Source organism: Canis lupus, chromosome 23 (assembly GCF_048164855.1).
Source record: "Canis lupus baileyi chromosome 23, mCanLup2.hap1, whole genome shotgun sequence".
Classification (NCBI taxonomy): domain Eukaryota; kingdom Metazoa; phylum Chordata; class Mammalia; order Carnivora; family Canidae; genus Canis; species Canis lupus.
Window position 1 is genome coordinate 33,910,652 of NC_132860.1, and position 16,467 is coordinate 33,927,118.

Here is a 16,467-nt window from a genome sequence, read left to right on the forward strand (position 1 = left end):
ATTCTTTTTCATGTTCATGTGATTTGCCTTTTTTACATTATTTTGGACTCAATTATTAAACTAATTAAATATTTACTGAATGCCTCATAATCATCAAATATTATGGATACTTTGCTTAAATTATCATTAATTCACTCAACAAATATTTTATTGAGCATCTATTGTGAATCATTTTTTTAAAAACTTATGTATAAATAGAATGGATTATACTGATTTTCCCAGTGGAAAAATAAATATGCCATCTCAATAGTGACTTCTAGATTTCCAGATGTCCCAGCAAATATCTTAAGATTCTTAAGTATGTTTTTACATTTTTTAACCCTTAGCATATCAGGTATTTTCTGGGCATCTAGCAATTATTCAAGATATGTATGACAATCAAATACCTGCTGATTATTAATATATTATGCATGTCTCATAAATTATCTAATCATTAATAGAATTATGGAGCAATATATTCTTCCACTACTCCTATTCTCAATAAATTGATACCCTTCTCATCCATTTATACAAATCAAGTACCTAGGAGATATCTTCAATTCCTTTTCTTCCTTAAATCCAATTCATTACAAATTCCTATTGATTTTATTTCCTGAAGAGATTCCAAATCTGTTGAAATCTGCACATTTACCATTGCCTTAATGTCAGTTCCCATTGTCTCTCAACAGTATTACCAACTGAACTAACCAATCTCCTCACATGTACTTCCATTCTTCTGCCATTCTCCACATTGTAGCCAGAGGCATCTTTTCTAAATCAAATCTTGTCATCTCCATAGTTAAAACCCTCCACTTGCTTTCCATTGCTCTATTGAACAGATAAAAATGTTTAACCATGCATGGTCTTACTGAGTCTTACTCTGAGCCTCAACCCATCAAAAGGGCCTTCTTTCTTCCTCAGAGAAACCCCTAACATTATTCATATACCAGTTTACAAGGTACTTCATAGAAACCCAAGGTGACCTTCCTGTCCACCTTAACCCATGCCCCTTAATATATAAGCATGTACCTTCCTTTTGATACTCATTATGATAGTAATTTCCTATTACTTTAATTTGTTTAATATCTATCTCCCCTCTTAGATTGTTAACTCCTTAGGATTGAAAATGTGTCTGCTTTTGCCAATCATTGTATCCTTAGTGTTGTGCCCAAGATTGCGAATCCGAGAAACCACCAAAGAGCCGACACCGATGCAAACACACGAGGGTTTATTTACAAGCTCAAGCTTGGGTCCAAGTGTACCCGACACAGCGGAGCAGGGACTTGGACCCCGAGATGGGTTTTAGCTTAGTTTTAAGGGCTGGTCTAGGGGCCTTCAAGGGCATTGAGCTCTGTTCTTATTCTAATATGGGGCTTCCTGCCACTGGCTTGGGCTCTGTTTTTATTCTAATATGGGGCTTTCTAAGACATTAAACTGTAATCTGTTTGTTTGTTTGTTTGTTTGTTTGTTTTTTTCTGTAACTGAAGTAATGTAAATTTCAGCTCTTAATCCCAGGGGCCTGGGATGGCTGTACTTGTGCTAACACTGAACTTAAAGTGGAATGGCCTTAATTTTCTTGGCCTCCACAGTTAGCACCTAGACCAACATCTCTGGCATATATATCTATTACAGTTGCTCATTAAATATTGGCTAAAAGAATTACTCTATATATGTAAAGGTAATTAAAGTGCTGTTGTACTCCAAAACACTTGGGTTCAAATCCTGACACTGTTGCTGCCTACCTCTATGAAACTTGATACATTATTTCTATGTCTTTCCATCTGCATGGGTATAATATTTAACTCAAATAAATGAGTATTCTTACATTGGCTGATGTAAGAATAAAATTAAATAAATTAATGAATTCAAAGCCCTCACCACAATATCAGTCACACGATGGTAGCTATTATAATTATTATTAACCATATACAAAGGGAAATGCCTCAAATTATAGAAGAATATGTGAGACTCTCAAATGTCTTTGCGATTTTGTAGCAGACTGTAAGGAGGGCTCTAGGGAAGCCTACCTGAAAAACTGCATCACACATCTAATCCGTATTAGGAAATGGGAAGGTTGGAAGAGAGGTAGTGAAGGAACAAAGTAGTCACCAGCAATTTTCCCTGAGTAAAAGACCATAAGGAAAGGAAGGTGCAATAAGCAGGTGAATTATCATTTTACATATACACATGCACAAAGAAGTAAACACACAAACATACATACATATGTGTGTGTGCATGTGCCTGTGGGTGTATATGTACTTAGAGTAACCATGAAGGCTTTAAAAGACACCAACTTTATGGTTTGTCCTCCTCTCTATTTTTTCATGAGAGACTCCTAACTCTGGGAAACAAATAACGTGTTGCAGAAGAACAGATGGGAGAGAGTTAGGGTAAATGGGTGACTGGCATTAAGCATGGCATATGATAAGAGAGCACTGGGTATTATACTATATGTTGGCAAATTGAATTTAGTTTTAAAGGATCATTAAAAATAAATAAGAGACACCAACTTTAGAGGAAGGGTTTGCTAAGAAATGGATGCTTCCCCTGCAAGGTAGGAGGGCCTCAGGACATTGAGGACTGTACTAAGAAGAATACCCCAGGGAGGCACACTAAGAAAGAGGTAAAAGAGGCTCCCAAATCAGACATAAGTGGTAAGGGAACAAGCCATCCTTAAAAAGTTAGAGATCTGGGTAAGAGGAATCTCCAGTTGTTTTCTAATGATTCCTCATTTGTGCATAGAGACTTTTAGACAAAAGTACTTCATTATGCATGATTTATATTTCTAGTTTTCCTATTGAGATCATCTATTCTCCTTGCCTTCTATATTGTATAATAAAGAACATGGTTTACATAAGTATATATTTTTTAGAAATATGTATCAGAGATATGAAAGGGTAAGATTTAGGATGTATGTTTTTAAAGTTCTAAATGTAAGAATCATAACTATTTGTGATAAAAATATTGGTGCCTAAAATCTTTAAAAAAAAATATTGGTGCCTGGTCTGACATACTTCTTTCTGAGAGATTATTGCTAGTATGTCTCAAAAGTATATTATGACAGTAGAGATGGAGAAAAACCTGGGAAGCCCCCAAAGATATAGCAGAAGAGAGAAAGGAAAGATAACAAAGTAATATGACAATTAGGAAAGAGCCGAGGTTTTTCATTAAGTGAGCACAACACAAACATGTGTCCAAACTCTAAACTTTACTAACTGAAATAGACTTTCTAGGATATAGAGCTAGGATATGTTAACATTGAAGAAGTTCCACATTGGTTTTAATGAGCATCCCCATTTAAGTACCCAAAGGTATGTACCAGAAATCAGGGAGCTGAAGGGGAATTATTTTCCTACTAGTCTATTTAGTATTTTTCAAACACATTGTGGATTTTCATTTCCCCTTATTTTCTCCCTGATATTCCTTTAGTCTCAGTTACTACTTTTTTTTCCCCTTTTCTCAAGACTTTAAGGTATCTGTCCATGGAAAGTTTTCCTATGTTCTTCAATCAAAATGAACCCACACCTTCTGTCATGTTCCCATGACTCTCTTGATGTAATTACAGCAATCATTTTGCTCAGCTTCACAATACTTAAGGTTGTATGCTTTCTTTTCATAAAGAGCTTATTCGGGTCTATACCTCACTAGGCCCTCTGCACAGAGCTTTAGGCACATAAAGTGCTCAATTAATGTTATTTTAAAAAAATAATAAATTAATCAATTTTTGATTGTCCCAATTTCAAATTTATATTTAAGGAAATATTGCATAGTGGTCTAGTGGTCTAGATGCTAGACTCTGGAGTCAGAATGCCTGAGGGCTTATACGAGTTTGGCCATTTATAGAACACCTTCATACCCCAGTTTCCTTATTTGGAAAAGAAAGATTATAATAATACGTACCTAAAGTCTTGTTATAAATATTAAATGTTAGCATTTGCAAAATGCTTAGTTGAGCATTGGCATGTAGAAAGTATTCAGCAAAAGTTGGCTACATTGATTGGACCACCAATCTACAGAAACACAGTTCTATGTCATAATTATAATAGTTGGAAAGTATTTACTGCCTCTTCATTTTTGCTCAGTTTAAATTACAATAAAGTAAAATCTCATATTGAATTGATAGTCTCTTCTCAAGCAGTCCACTACTTTGCAAGAAATACATTAATTTTAACTCTGTGAAGTATTATCATAATTAATATTTATTAAGCACCCAGTGCGGAATAAGCAGCATACAAAAGATAGAAAGAGAGCTTGAATTTGAAAGAGACAGGTCTGGTATTTTCCTACACCTGCATTCGCATTTTAATCAAGCATTCCAGTAGACATTCCACTGAACATTTTCAGAATCTGTATAGTTTCTGTGACTGCCAAATATCCCCCATATGTCCCATCTAAAGTAATTTTATAGGAGGCTAGATGTAGTAGAAAAAGCATGAGTTGCATGAAGATGTTTATGAGTTTGAGATCAAGATAAATTGGCTTTATGTCTTTGGGCAAAATATTAGGCCATTTTGGGCTCCAGTTACTCTACTTTTAAAACTGAAATTATAATATTTACATGGTGGGTATGGTGGTTGGCAGATATTAAATATCATGGTTATTATTGTCTGTCAGTTAAAAATGATTTTGAATTATCATTATGGTTCTAAGATCCAATGTTCTGGGAGCTCATCTAGGTTACCGGAATTACTTAAATATTTGCATGGGGAATTAAAATTGCTCAGAGTCACAAAATTTCATATCAGTCATAGGAATTGTCGGCAGCCATACAAAAACCAACTTCAAAGCCTTTTGCATTAATAGCATAGCGTTTGGTTATGGGTGAGTCTGATGTATCTCTCATCCATAATAAATGGCCTGCAGGGCAAAGAAGAATAATTATCCTTGCAGTCACTGGCTTTGTAAGGTGACTCACCTTTCTGCTTGAGAGATTTCTTTACCATTGCGCCTTTAGAGGAGTGAGAACCGTAAAGAATTTGAAAGTACATCAAACATTTATCTACAGTTTCATTTTCTAAGGAAAAGCAGGTGTGTCATACAGTTTCTCAGAAGGGTAAAGACTCCTCTAAGGCCTCTCTTGGTACTCACAGAGATGGACGGCATGAATGGAAAGCCATAGATAAATATTCCACTTAGAGACATTGGGTCTAGGCAGTACATTCTCACAACACTAAGAGTCTCAAAAATAGTCAAATTGTTATGACTAAATGAGAAAACTCTTATAGGAGACAGTATTAAAAATTGATACAAATTCAATCTAAAATATCTTTAAATCACACTGAGAATACTTCAATGACGGCTTCTGAATCATATTTCTCTCTCCATCTTCTCTGCTTCCCTCTACCTCCAATACATGCACATCTACACATTCATAAAACCAGAAACAAGACTTAGCACACTGCTGCAGCTATAGTTTGTTTTTGCTTTTAAACCAGCCCACTACTCAGATACCCCAAAAGGATGATTACTGTATATAAAAGTATCTCAAGTGCAAAGTGCTTTGTGATTACTATTTAACAAAGAAAATCTCCTTTCATATAGGTAGAGTAACAGTCTTCAAACATATTTTACCTGTGAATTTTCTTCAAATAACAATTTTAATAGGCAACATTCCTTGAACATATAACAACTTACGAGTTACGATTCTAATTGTTTTTCATGTACCAACCTATTTCACCATCAGAATATTGCAAGGTTAGACTATTATTAGTCTTTTAAAGTTATTATTACAGATGAAGAAACTGAGGCTGAGAAGGATGAAGTAACCCACAGTTAAATAGCTTATGAGCACTGAAACTAATTTTTGAACCCCAGTCTATTTCTAGAAACCTCACTCCTAAATCATCCAACATATATTAAATTAAAAAACTATAAAGCAGAGAGGCTCTGCTGAATTTATTGAATCAACAAATAGTTATTAATACCTAGTGTGAGTCATGCTACATCTTAATCATTAGAAGTAGATAATGAATTTATCCTTATTTACATGAAGCTTGCATTATAGAAAAACAGACACTAAACTAATAATATACAAAGTAAAGGCGAATATATAGTAATTGCCATAATCAACTCTCTAGTACTATTCAATACATACTCCTTTTACATCCCAATGATCCCCAGCATAACACATCGTCCCACAATTCACCAAGTTGTTCATTGCTCAAGTGTTGAAATAATGACCCAAATCCAACAAAAAAATCTATCAACTGTACCTTCAAAATATATCCTCAATCTGACTCTGTGCTTCTATAATGTGATCCTAAGCTAGGCCACATCATGTCTGACCTGCACTACCGCTCTAACCTCTCCACTTCTCCTCTGGTCTTCATACTTCCCTCCTCTATTCTCCCCAGCATTCCTCTCCCTAACTAATGGGACGCGAACTCTGCTTCTTCCACCTCCTGAATCATTCTGAGTATGCATTTTCATTTTGTTATTTTCCTAATTCAAATCTGTATCTTTGAATTTGGCAGTGTTAAGTCAGGGATTGTGAATCACTGAGGAGCCCCAGAGTTGTAAGAGGTCTCTAGAGACATGTGTGCACATAAAACTTTCTGTAGCTTCCATAAGGACATGAACAGCTATTGCCAAGTAGGGATAAGGGGGGGTGGGGGGAATCACATTTTAAAAAGGCTTCTGTAAGAGTCTTGACAACACTGACTCCATTTTTGGCACTCCATCTCATTCATGTCCATGCAATGACCTCCCTCCCTTTCTATGTGTTCCAGACCCCAGGGGGCAATGTGTGCCCTGACTAGAATGTGGGAAGGCTTATTCTGATCTCCCAAAATGCTGCACAGAAGGCTCCACTTTAGATAACTAGTAGAGATGTCTGACACAAAGAAGGTTCACTCTAGATATGTACCCTGTAACCTCAACACCATGTCGCTTTGCTCTATGAAAGCTGGGGACTAAGGTCTGGACTGGGTAGAGAATAGCTGCAGAGAATGGCCAAGGAACCCTCGATCTTCCCTCTTCTTGATCCCTGCCATAAGTTATCATGAATAAAACACTTTATATATGGAATGGAGTGGTTTGCTTTATTTTCAGTCTTAAACTGCTTTCTCTATCTGGAGGATGTTTTACTAACCTTCCTCCACCTTCTAACAACTTCCAATTTGAAAAGTATATTTTCTTCACTCCCAACACTGTTCTCACTCAAGTAAATTGATCTGATGATGTCACTACTATGCTAAGACATTGGTGTTTTCCTATTGCTTAGGGGGAAATATTACAACTCCTTAGTTTGTTTTTTGGGAACTCTTTTGTACCATATTCTTATCCTTGCACCCTCTGTGCCTTAATTACTACTTAATTTGCTATTTATCAGGCATAAAAAAACTCATGACTTCATGTTTTAGTTTATGTCTTATTCATGTGTTAGCCCTAATGTTGTTTTTGTTCTTTATCTTCTAGACAAAATACTTAAAGACCAAGCTCAATTGCTCTTACTTTGGAGTCTTTCTGATTTCTTCTGTGCAAAATAAGCTAATCATTCTACCAGTATTTCCATAGTACTTATAAAGTGGTAACAAAGTTATGTATCATAATGTTTCCCCTTTAATAGGATGATGTAAGAGCAGGAACTTTAAAAATCTGCAGTATCACTACACCTTAGCATATATTCCACTGCACCGTTGGTTTGTAAATGTTTCATTCATAATCTTCTTTTGTCTTTTGTCTTTTTTCTTTCCTTTTTCTTTTTTTATTTCAGTATAGTTGATATACAATGTTACATTAGTTTTATAATATCTTTATCCATAGTATTTCAATTTAAATTCAAAATGATAATGCGTATGAATTGTATACTTTCAAAATCACCTTATTTTCAAGTTTTGCTTATAGGTTTTGAAAGTAAATATATTAATATTTATTATTATTAATATTTTAACACGTCTTTATTCACAACCATACTTAACCAGGGTAAACAGCCTACTATTTGATCTTCCATAGGTTTACCTTTCTCCAATTCAGTATCTATTCTATAGTTAGAGAGCTACTTCCAAAACCAGAAGTCTGATTATGTTTCTCCTTGCATTGGAAATGCTTTCATGTCCCAGATAGTCCAAAGTCCTTTCCACGGTTTGCAGATCATTCCTTCCTGATGTTTCCTCATCTCTTCTATCTCGCCTCCCTCCATTCTCAATTCTATCTATCCTAAAGCCCCAAAATGCCATTCTACGTTCCAGGTATGTCAAACTTGTTTTAGTTTCCCTTTAACCATGCATCTTTGTGAATGTTGCTTACTCTATGTCTCTGTTTATAGATCCCCCCACCCCACTTCAACACCCCATGTTCTTTAGGGTTAGTACTTAATTTAAATGTTAACTAACCCAATGCCTTTCCTGATCAACTCTACAGTCTCTCCTCCAACAGTATGAGGTAGCTATCCTTCCTTTTTCTCCTAATATACCCTGTACCTGCCACTCTCAGAGCACTTACCAGGGTTTATTTTTACTTGTCATTTACTTGTCTGCAAACTTCACTAAACTTCAGAATCTTTGAGCTATTGAACTATCTTATTTATCATAGTGTCTCTAGAACCTTGCACAGCCCTTAGCACATAGTAAATGTTACATAAATATTTGCTAAATGAATGAATGCAAATTACTATTTAGACCTTGGACCTAGTCAAAATCTTAAGAGCAATGTTAGAAAGATCTTAGAGAAAATACATCTCAAGATTGTTTCAAGGACTAAGTGAGGAAAACTCCCAAGCCCAAGATTATTCTGAACCTGTGGCTGTGAGAAAGGGGTTTTACCCACAGAAAAAGAGATACTCATGGTGAAGTAGATCTTGAAAAATAAAATCTGGTATAATAAGTCCTAATTATTTTAGAATGAAGACCTGCTATTCCTGGAAAAGCTAAGCAGGTAGGTATTAGTTTTCTTCATAACAAATGAAAGAAAGAATTCAGCTATACAAGGTAGAAACAAAGTTAACATATTTGTTTGGGGTAGGTTACTTGAATAAGTAAATTCTCCTCTTTCACCCAATTTCAACCATAAAATAGAGGGAAAGATTGAATTTTTCTTCGAGATCTCTGATGACTGATTTCTTTTTAATGAGTCTAGAAGACAACTCTCACCTCTATTACCTACTATTGCAAAATCTCCCTAAAGGTATGTCTTTTTTCTGTTCTGATACATCCTCCACACTACTAAAACTTTCATTTCTGAAATTAAAAAATAATCATATCATCAATCATTTATACATTCCAACCACTGCCTTATACCTCCTTGATGCTCCAGCATGGACATGGACTCATGTTCAATCAATCAAATAATTTACCTCCTCTCCCTTGGATTTGTCCATGACCCATCAGCTCAAAATTTTGGGCAGAATGATTAGAAAAGAGATACTTTCTTGCCACTGCTATTAGTAGGCTGGTAGGATATCAGTCTTATGTGCATGTGGTAAGAGCCAGTCTGTAAAGGAAGATGGTACAAAGAGAGCAAGGCAAAGAGGTATAATAAGGAAAAGACATGTTCCTGATTTCACTGTTTTGAGTACTCCGGTTCAGATGTTAATGCTATCTTACAGTTTTCAGTTTTATGAGTTGGTTTACTATCACTTCAATAGTCCTATATTATATTTAGATTTTAAGGTAAATCTCAACATCTATGTTTAACAATGAGAAGAAATGACACCTCTTTTAAGATTGTTGTTAAAATAATGTATGAAAAATTGAATAGCATATTGTGTTGACTTGCATGGGCTTTCAATACATACTACCTTCTTTCTTTTCTTATCTGAATATATATATATATATATATATTTTCTATCTGAATATATATACATATATATATATATATATATTTATAATCTTGGTAGTTCTATTATCCTTCCATGGAAGATCAAAGTACTGTCTATATTATGAAATAAATTCACAAGGCAAATGCTTTGTTAAAGTGTAGACTGAAAAGCTTATTTATGTGAACAAGGAAAAGTTTCAAGCTTGAGACATGCTTGGGCTCCACATTCTTTGAATCCTGATAGTCTATATTGCTGGCTGCTCTTTTACACTTACTATCACAGTTAATCCTCACGATAATCCTATTAGAGAGGTCTTTATTATGCGTATTCTTAGTGACTGAGCTATATTAGTTTCCTTGCTTTTTCTACCTTCTAGAGGCTGCCTGCATTCCTTGGGCTCACACTGACCTCTGCTTCTGTCACTTTGCCTTGATCTCTGACTTTGACATCCCTGTTTCCCTCTAATAAAGACTCTATAATCCCCGCCCCCCCAAGACTCTTAACTTAATCACATCTGCAAATTCATTTTTTACCGTTTCAGAAAACATATTCAGAGGTTTTAGGGATTAGAATGTGAACATATTAGGGAGAGATGAGCATCATCCAGCCTATAATATAACCAACATTTATAGAAATTAAAAGACATGTTCATAGCCACATAGATGGTTACTATGAAGGCTGGATTTCAACTCCAGCCAGGATAGTCTAATTCCAAAGTGTGGGCTCTCATCTATCATGTCTATGAGATGTAGCCAGTGCTTCATGGCACACTCTACAATATGATAAAAATATAGAAAACATAGTATAGATTTACTCACTGTCAGTCTCAAGAATAGTGTGGTCCTGCCTGAAGCTTTTTTTCTCAGCCATAAGCTGTAGAAAAGTGAGTCTGTTACTTGGAGAAGTGCATCTGTGTGCTTTCTCCAGGCAGTCATGAGACTTCCATGTCCTTATGATTTATACTGTATACAAATCTTGGCACCCAGTTAGTTTCCTGTTGGCAAAATGACTTCGCTATATACATCATTCTTATCTTAAATGTTTGTGAAAGTCAGTCAACAAGCATTTATCGAATGCCTAAAAAAGCATTTCACATAAATCAATATGCTATAAGATAATCACTCAAATGTCACCAATAAAAGTGAAATTCCTCAAATGAAAGTTTTCAAATGTATAGATTGTAAAAATTCACACATAAAATATGATTGCATGGCTAAATTATCCTTAATGACCTGAAGCTTTAGAAGATGTCTAAATATCTGTATGTCTATCTACCTACCTGCCCCCCCCACAATACATACATGTTTAAGTAAAATATTTTCAGTGAATCTATTCATTTTTTAAAGATGTAACATCTAACACATGATAGGAGCAAAATAAATAATTAATCAGAAAAACATTTGCTGAACTAGGAGGTACTATGAGTTGCATTCTAAAGTATAAAAATGCACTCTACCATTGAGGCCTCTTAGAAATGAGAATGCCAAGTTACAAATTGTTTCCTGGATGTATTACACGCTGATAAAGGAAACTTTAACATCGAGCTCCATCTGACTGGAATGCTCTCTCCAATCTCTTCGCCTAGTTAACTCATACTGACTCCTCAAGTGTCACCTTCTCCAAGAAACCTCTCATTCCCACAAAATGAATGAGATGCCCCATTTGCATGCCATCATAGCACTCAGTACTTGCTTTTATTGTGACACAGATTATCATTCAGGTTAGCTGGCTATGGATCTGTGTTGCCTACTGTAACACGATCTACATGAAGACAAGGCTGCATCTTATCTACCGGTCTGTAGTTTCTAGCATAGAGTCTGACTGGAAAGAAAGAAAATGCTATAAAAGCTAGAAGATGAAAAGTCTAATAGTGTATAGAGACATTTTAGTTTCCTGCAGCACTGGAATTCTCAATGCAAGTACTTCTCAGAACCATATTCTTTTTTTATCCCCAGTTGATGAAACCCCTGCACTTTTAGTGATATTAGTTCAGAATGTGGGAATCAATGTTTTTCTCAAGTGGAGGCATATAAATTATAAGCATAATTCTTTATGGATAGTAATAAAAATACCAATTATGTAAGAATCATGGCCCAGTAAGAAATTAAGCTTTTCAAATTAGCCAGTATTACTGGCAGATGCACGCCAGCCCTCACCCCTTAGGGACTTGGAGACCTAGGGAATGCACATGGAAATAGGCTGCATCTGTTCCAGTTCTGGGTGGTCAAACTCGCTTCTAAAAATATTCTCTATCCTGGATGAAATACGTTAATAATGTAATCTACCACATTCTGTAGTGGGGTGTGTGCATCTATATTTGATTTTCATCTGCCAAACTTTAAATGACACAAAATGTCAGAAAAAGCTTTAGAGTTTTGTCCTGTGCAGAAGTAGAAATACTGGAAATATTGGCCTTAGAGACAGAGGGAACATTTATAAATCTACATTATGTTCAGGAGAGAGAAAAAAATGGCTGCAGCATAAAATGAAATTGGACTGGTAGGTGTTGAATATTGGAAGTTAAGTTTGGAAAGGTGGATTGGACCTTGATATTAAACGGCATTGCAAACCAAGTTAAAGAATAAATGCTAACCAAAAATGACATAAAAGGATTTTTAAACATATTTAGTAATTAGTTACTGTTTAAAAGCCATTTAAGGTTAAACTGTTTTGCTGATTTGTCAAGCCTCTTTAATTTAACTACTTCCCATTGTTCATCTTTCCAGAACACTGTCTTTGCTGTTATCTGATAATAAAACATACATAAGAAATTTCACACAAATGTGAAATATTCCAGGCCCAGGCTAAGAGCTATCTCGTGTGTGAGACAACACTAAATTCTCACTCATTAAGTATCCCTCTAATATTCTTTCTATTTGAAGTTTCTTGAAAGTATCATACTTTTTAATATAGTTTTGTTTACACCTGTCTTTCCTACTAGAATATGAACCCCTTAAACATAGAAGACATATCTAATCTCCAGGGACCGCAAAAATGAAAACAATATTAATAATTGTCAATAACTACGTAATGTTTACCGTATGATAGGGACATTTCTAAGCATGTTACAAACTCATTCAGTATTTTGAGATAATAAAAATGTGACAGAGAGAGGCACAAGATCATATATTTTGGATGAGTCAGATTATTATCCAAAAATTCTGGCTACAGAGCTCTTGTTCTTAAATATATGTGATGTTTCTTTACCAAAACCAGGGATGATGTTTCATACATGCTATAATCAAATAAGGATGATGATGATGATGATGATGACTGATGATGCTGTCTATTTACCCAGTCTTACCCTTAAAAAATATAAGTGATTTATTAAAACAAATATTTACTATGGTATGTTATAGTTCAAATAGTTTGTATTTTCTCAGGACTCAAAAGCAAAGCAGTCTCTGCTCTTGTAGACCTTTTAGTCACAAGAGATTATATATCTATAAAATGTCATTTACAAATAAACTCTTACTCATTTAAAATGGTATCAATAGCCAAATTATGTCTTCAGTCAAATTTTTAATGACAAACATATACCTGGATTACTGCTGATTATTTTAGTGAATTCCTATATCCTTTTGGACATTTTATTGCTACCTGGCATTATCAAGAAAACAAATTTTAGGGCTGTGTGTTTGAGAAATTTTAACAAATTACTTCAGAGAAAATTGTTTCCCTGTTCATCAGGTTTTATATATCAGAAAGAATACCTAAACCAGATAGAAATTCTTCAAATGCAAGAGGGAATGATTTTAGTCCCAGAAGCAAGTCTTTGATACAACAATTCTTGACGTTTGAATTCATCACAATATAACTGCTTGGGAAATAGCTGCTTACCTATCAAACTTAAATGTACTCTCTCATTCATAAGAAGTGTTCAATCACATGTTAGTTTCTTATGTTTCCAGTTCAGTACCAGAAATAAGCCATTATTTTGCTCTTGATTTAAAATACAGATTTATGCACTTCTTATGAATTACTTAATTTGGTGTTAAATGAAATACGGATATACTGGTACTGAAAAGAGTTCTTTTTGAAAGGTGAGAGGTAAAAGAATCAAAACCCATGGCTGCTTCTTTGGACCCATTAAATGGTTGTTCAGTTTCACCCACACAGCTAGTTAATGACTAGTTATTTCCAGACTAAATTTCAAAAGGTCCTTTATAGTATTTTTCTGCAATCTCCTATATTATTGTTCTCTCTAATATGACTACCAATCAGATGCTGCTTAATTGAGGTAACAAACACATGTGTCAAATGTTTTCAAGAGAAATATCTCAACAAATCCCATATACTTCATTTAAAAACTCAAACTAATTTTAAAATATATTAAGTAACCAAACATAATATCAAATACCCTTTCCACTTTAAAAACAGCATGTTTACATAAAAATGCACTTGTCTATACACAATGACTTGGTCTCTCACTTTGCAATTTCTGTATTTTCTATGCATTGATTTAATTTCTCTTCCACTTTTATTCATTCTAATTTCTCTAGGTTTTCATGGGCCATTTTCAAAAACTCATAACTTTTTTATTTTAGTATATTCACAACTGATACTTAGAATGTAGGTTATAATTGCTCAACATTATCATATTTGCTTGTGGTGATACCAAATAGCATTGTCTCATTTGCAAAATGAGTACTTAAAAGAAAAATGCTACAGGAACAAATCAACTTTATTATAACATGTTAATAGGCCAGTAAGGTGGTATTGAATAAGTCTACTTAAGTCTACTTTAACTCTTATATTTCCTTTTGTATTCTCCAAAGGAGATGGTTAAAAATGTATTGCTAACACATCTGTGTAAAAGAAAACTATTAAATAGACATTAATATAAATCTGTTTCTAAATCATAATTAAAACTTATATGTAATTGTATTTTCAATGGCTCTCCCAAGATATATTGCATTATTCAATGAAGTAATATGAGAGATGAAAACACCAACAATTCCTCTTGAATAAGCCATCTGATTTATTATACATTTAAGTCAAGAATAAATTCTTTCTGCTGTATTGCTTCTCAGCTAAGTTACACAGATTCATAAGGAGCATAGACCCACAGAATGTCTAAATTATTTATTAGAAAAGAAACAAGATTTCCCTTGGTTTATGTTAAAACCTGTGACTTCACAGTGATGGTTTTTCAAATTGAATGATATGTGAATAGCGACAGAAAATGCCAACTGCCATTAAAATTGTCAAATCAACTATCAAAAAATACTCAGTTTGCAATTAGCTCCCAGATACAATTAAATTCTAGTAAACTTGATTATTAAATGTGCATACTACAATACTAGGAAACCTAACATTTTCTGACTGGATTTTATTACTTTGATACATCAAAGAAACTAAATACTTAATACCATTCAAATTCTGGAACAAGAATGAATCATTCATTTCCATATTTCTAAGGATTATATGAGAAGAAAATTTCAGATGCATTCCATATTTTTCATGGAGTGCTAAGAAATTTTAAAAATATAAAATCTAAGCAAATTACATTGTTTATAGAAGTTAAAATCCATTGTCCCTGTCAAGCTAGCTTTCCTATTTTTCCTTCTTTTCTTTATTCATATGGATCCTCATTTTCCTCTAAGATATGATTCATTGACAACACAAAGACTGAGCGTTCTCCAAATTACTTAATTCAATTATTTTTGCCACTTTGCAGATTAAACTGTTTCACCTCTCATTTTATTTAGTGATGAATAAATAAAAATATTTCTCTATGAACTTCATCTGCAGGTTAAGAGTAGAATATCATAATCCCCATAAGTCATAGGTTTGGTTTCTAACGTTGAGAACTGGGGTACCAGAATATCTACTTTTAAAAAATGCATCATATTAAGAGATATGTGGTCACTTACCAGTCAGTTTACACCTTATCACCCATCTCCAAACAAAATCGACACTGAAAGAATTAAAAAATATTAATTAAAAGATAAAAGCAAAAATATAAAAACTGACTATATCATAGTAAAGTTAGAAATAATACTGTTAAAGCTATATTATTACAGCTACTAAATATACACATGGTATTAAGATAAAGTGCATTTCAATGACATAATGATCATAGAATCTCCATAGATAGGCTAATTTATACAAACTAATCTTCATTTATACCAAAGACATAAATTCAGTGAATTTTTTTTAAAGGTACCAGCTAGGGTTAGAATGCATTAAAGATGAAAATAATTCCAGTTAGCATCTATGCTGATTTGTTGCCCAAGTAGATATGATAAAAATAGAGATAGTCAAAAAATTATAAAATACCTATGAATAAACTTAACCAAGGAGGTGAAAGACCTGTACTCTTCAAACTATAAATTACTGATGAAAGAAATTACAAATTACACAAACAAATGGAAAGATGTTTCATGTTCATGTGCTGGAAGAACAAATTTTGTTAAAATATCCATACTACCCAAAGCAATCTATAAATTTACTGCAATCTACACCAAAATACCAGTTGTATTTCTCACAGTGCTATAATAAACAACCCTAAAATTAGTATGGAACCACAGAAGACCCCAAATAGCCAAAGAAATCTTGAAAAGGAACAAAACTTGAGGTATCATAATCCCAGATTTCAAGATATACTGTGAACCTGTAGTAATCAAAACAATATGTGCAAAAAGGATCAACAGAATAGGATAGAAATCCCACAGATGAATCCACACCTATATGGTCAATTAATCTTCAACAAAAGAGGCAAGAATATT

The 16,467-nt window shown here is 34.0% G+C and overlaps 1 protein-coding gene across 2 annotated transcripts in view; it reads right to left on the reverse strand.

The window, feature by feature from the left end:
- Nucleotides 1-16,467, reverse strand: part of TENM4 (teneurin transmembrane protein 4) — a 2,813,748-nt gene that overhangs the window by 2,410,781 nt on the left and 386,500 nt on the right. For both annotated transcript variants that reach the window (XM_072794810.1, XM_072794811.1), the window contains one exon: nt 15,613-15,656. The gene's annotated coding sequence lies outside the window, so the exon portion shown is untranslated. The remainder of the gene's footprint in view (nt 1-15,612; nt 15,657-16,467) is intronic.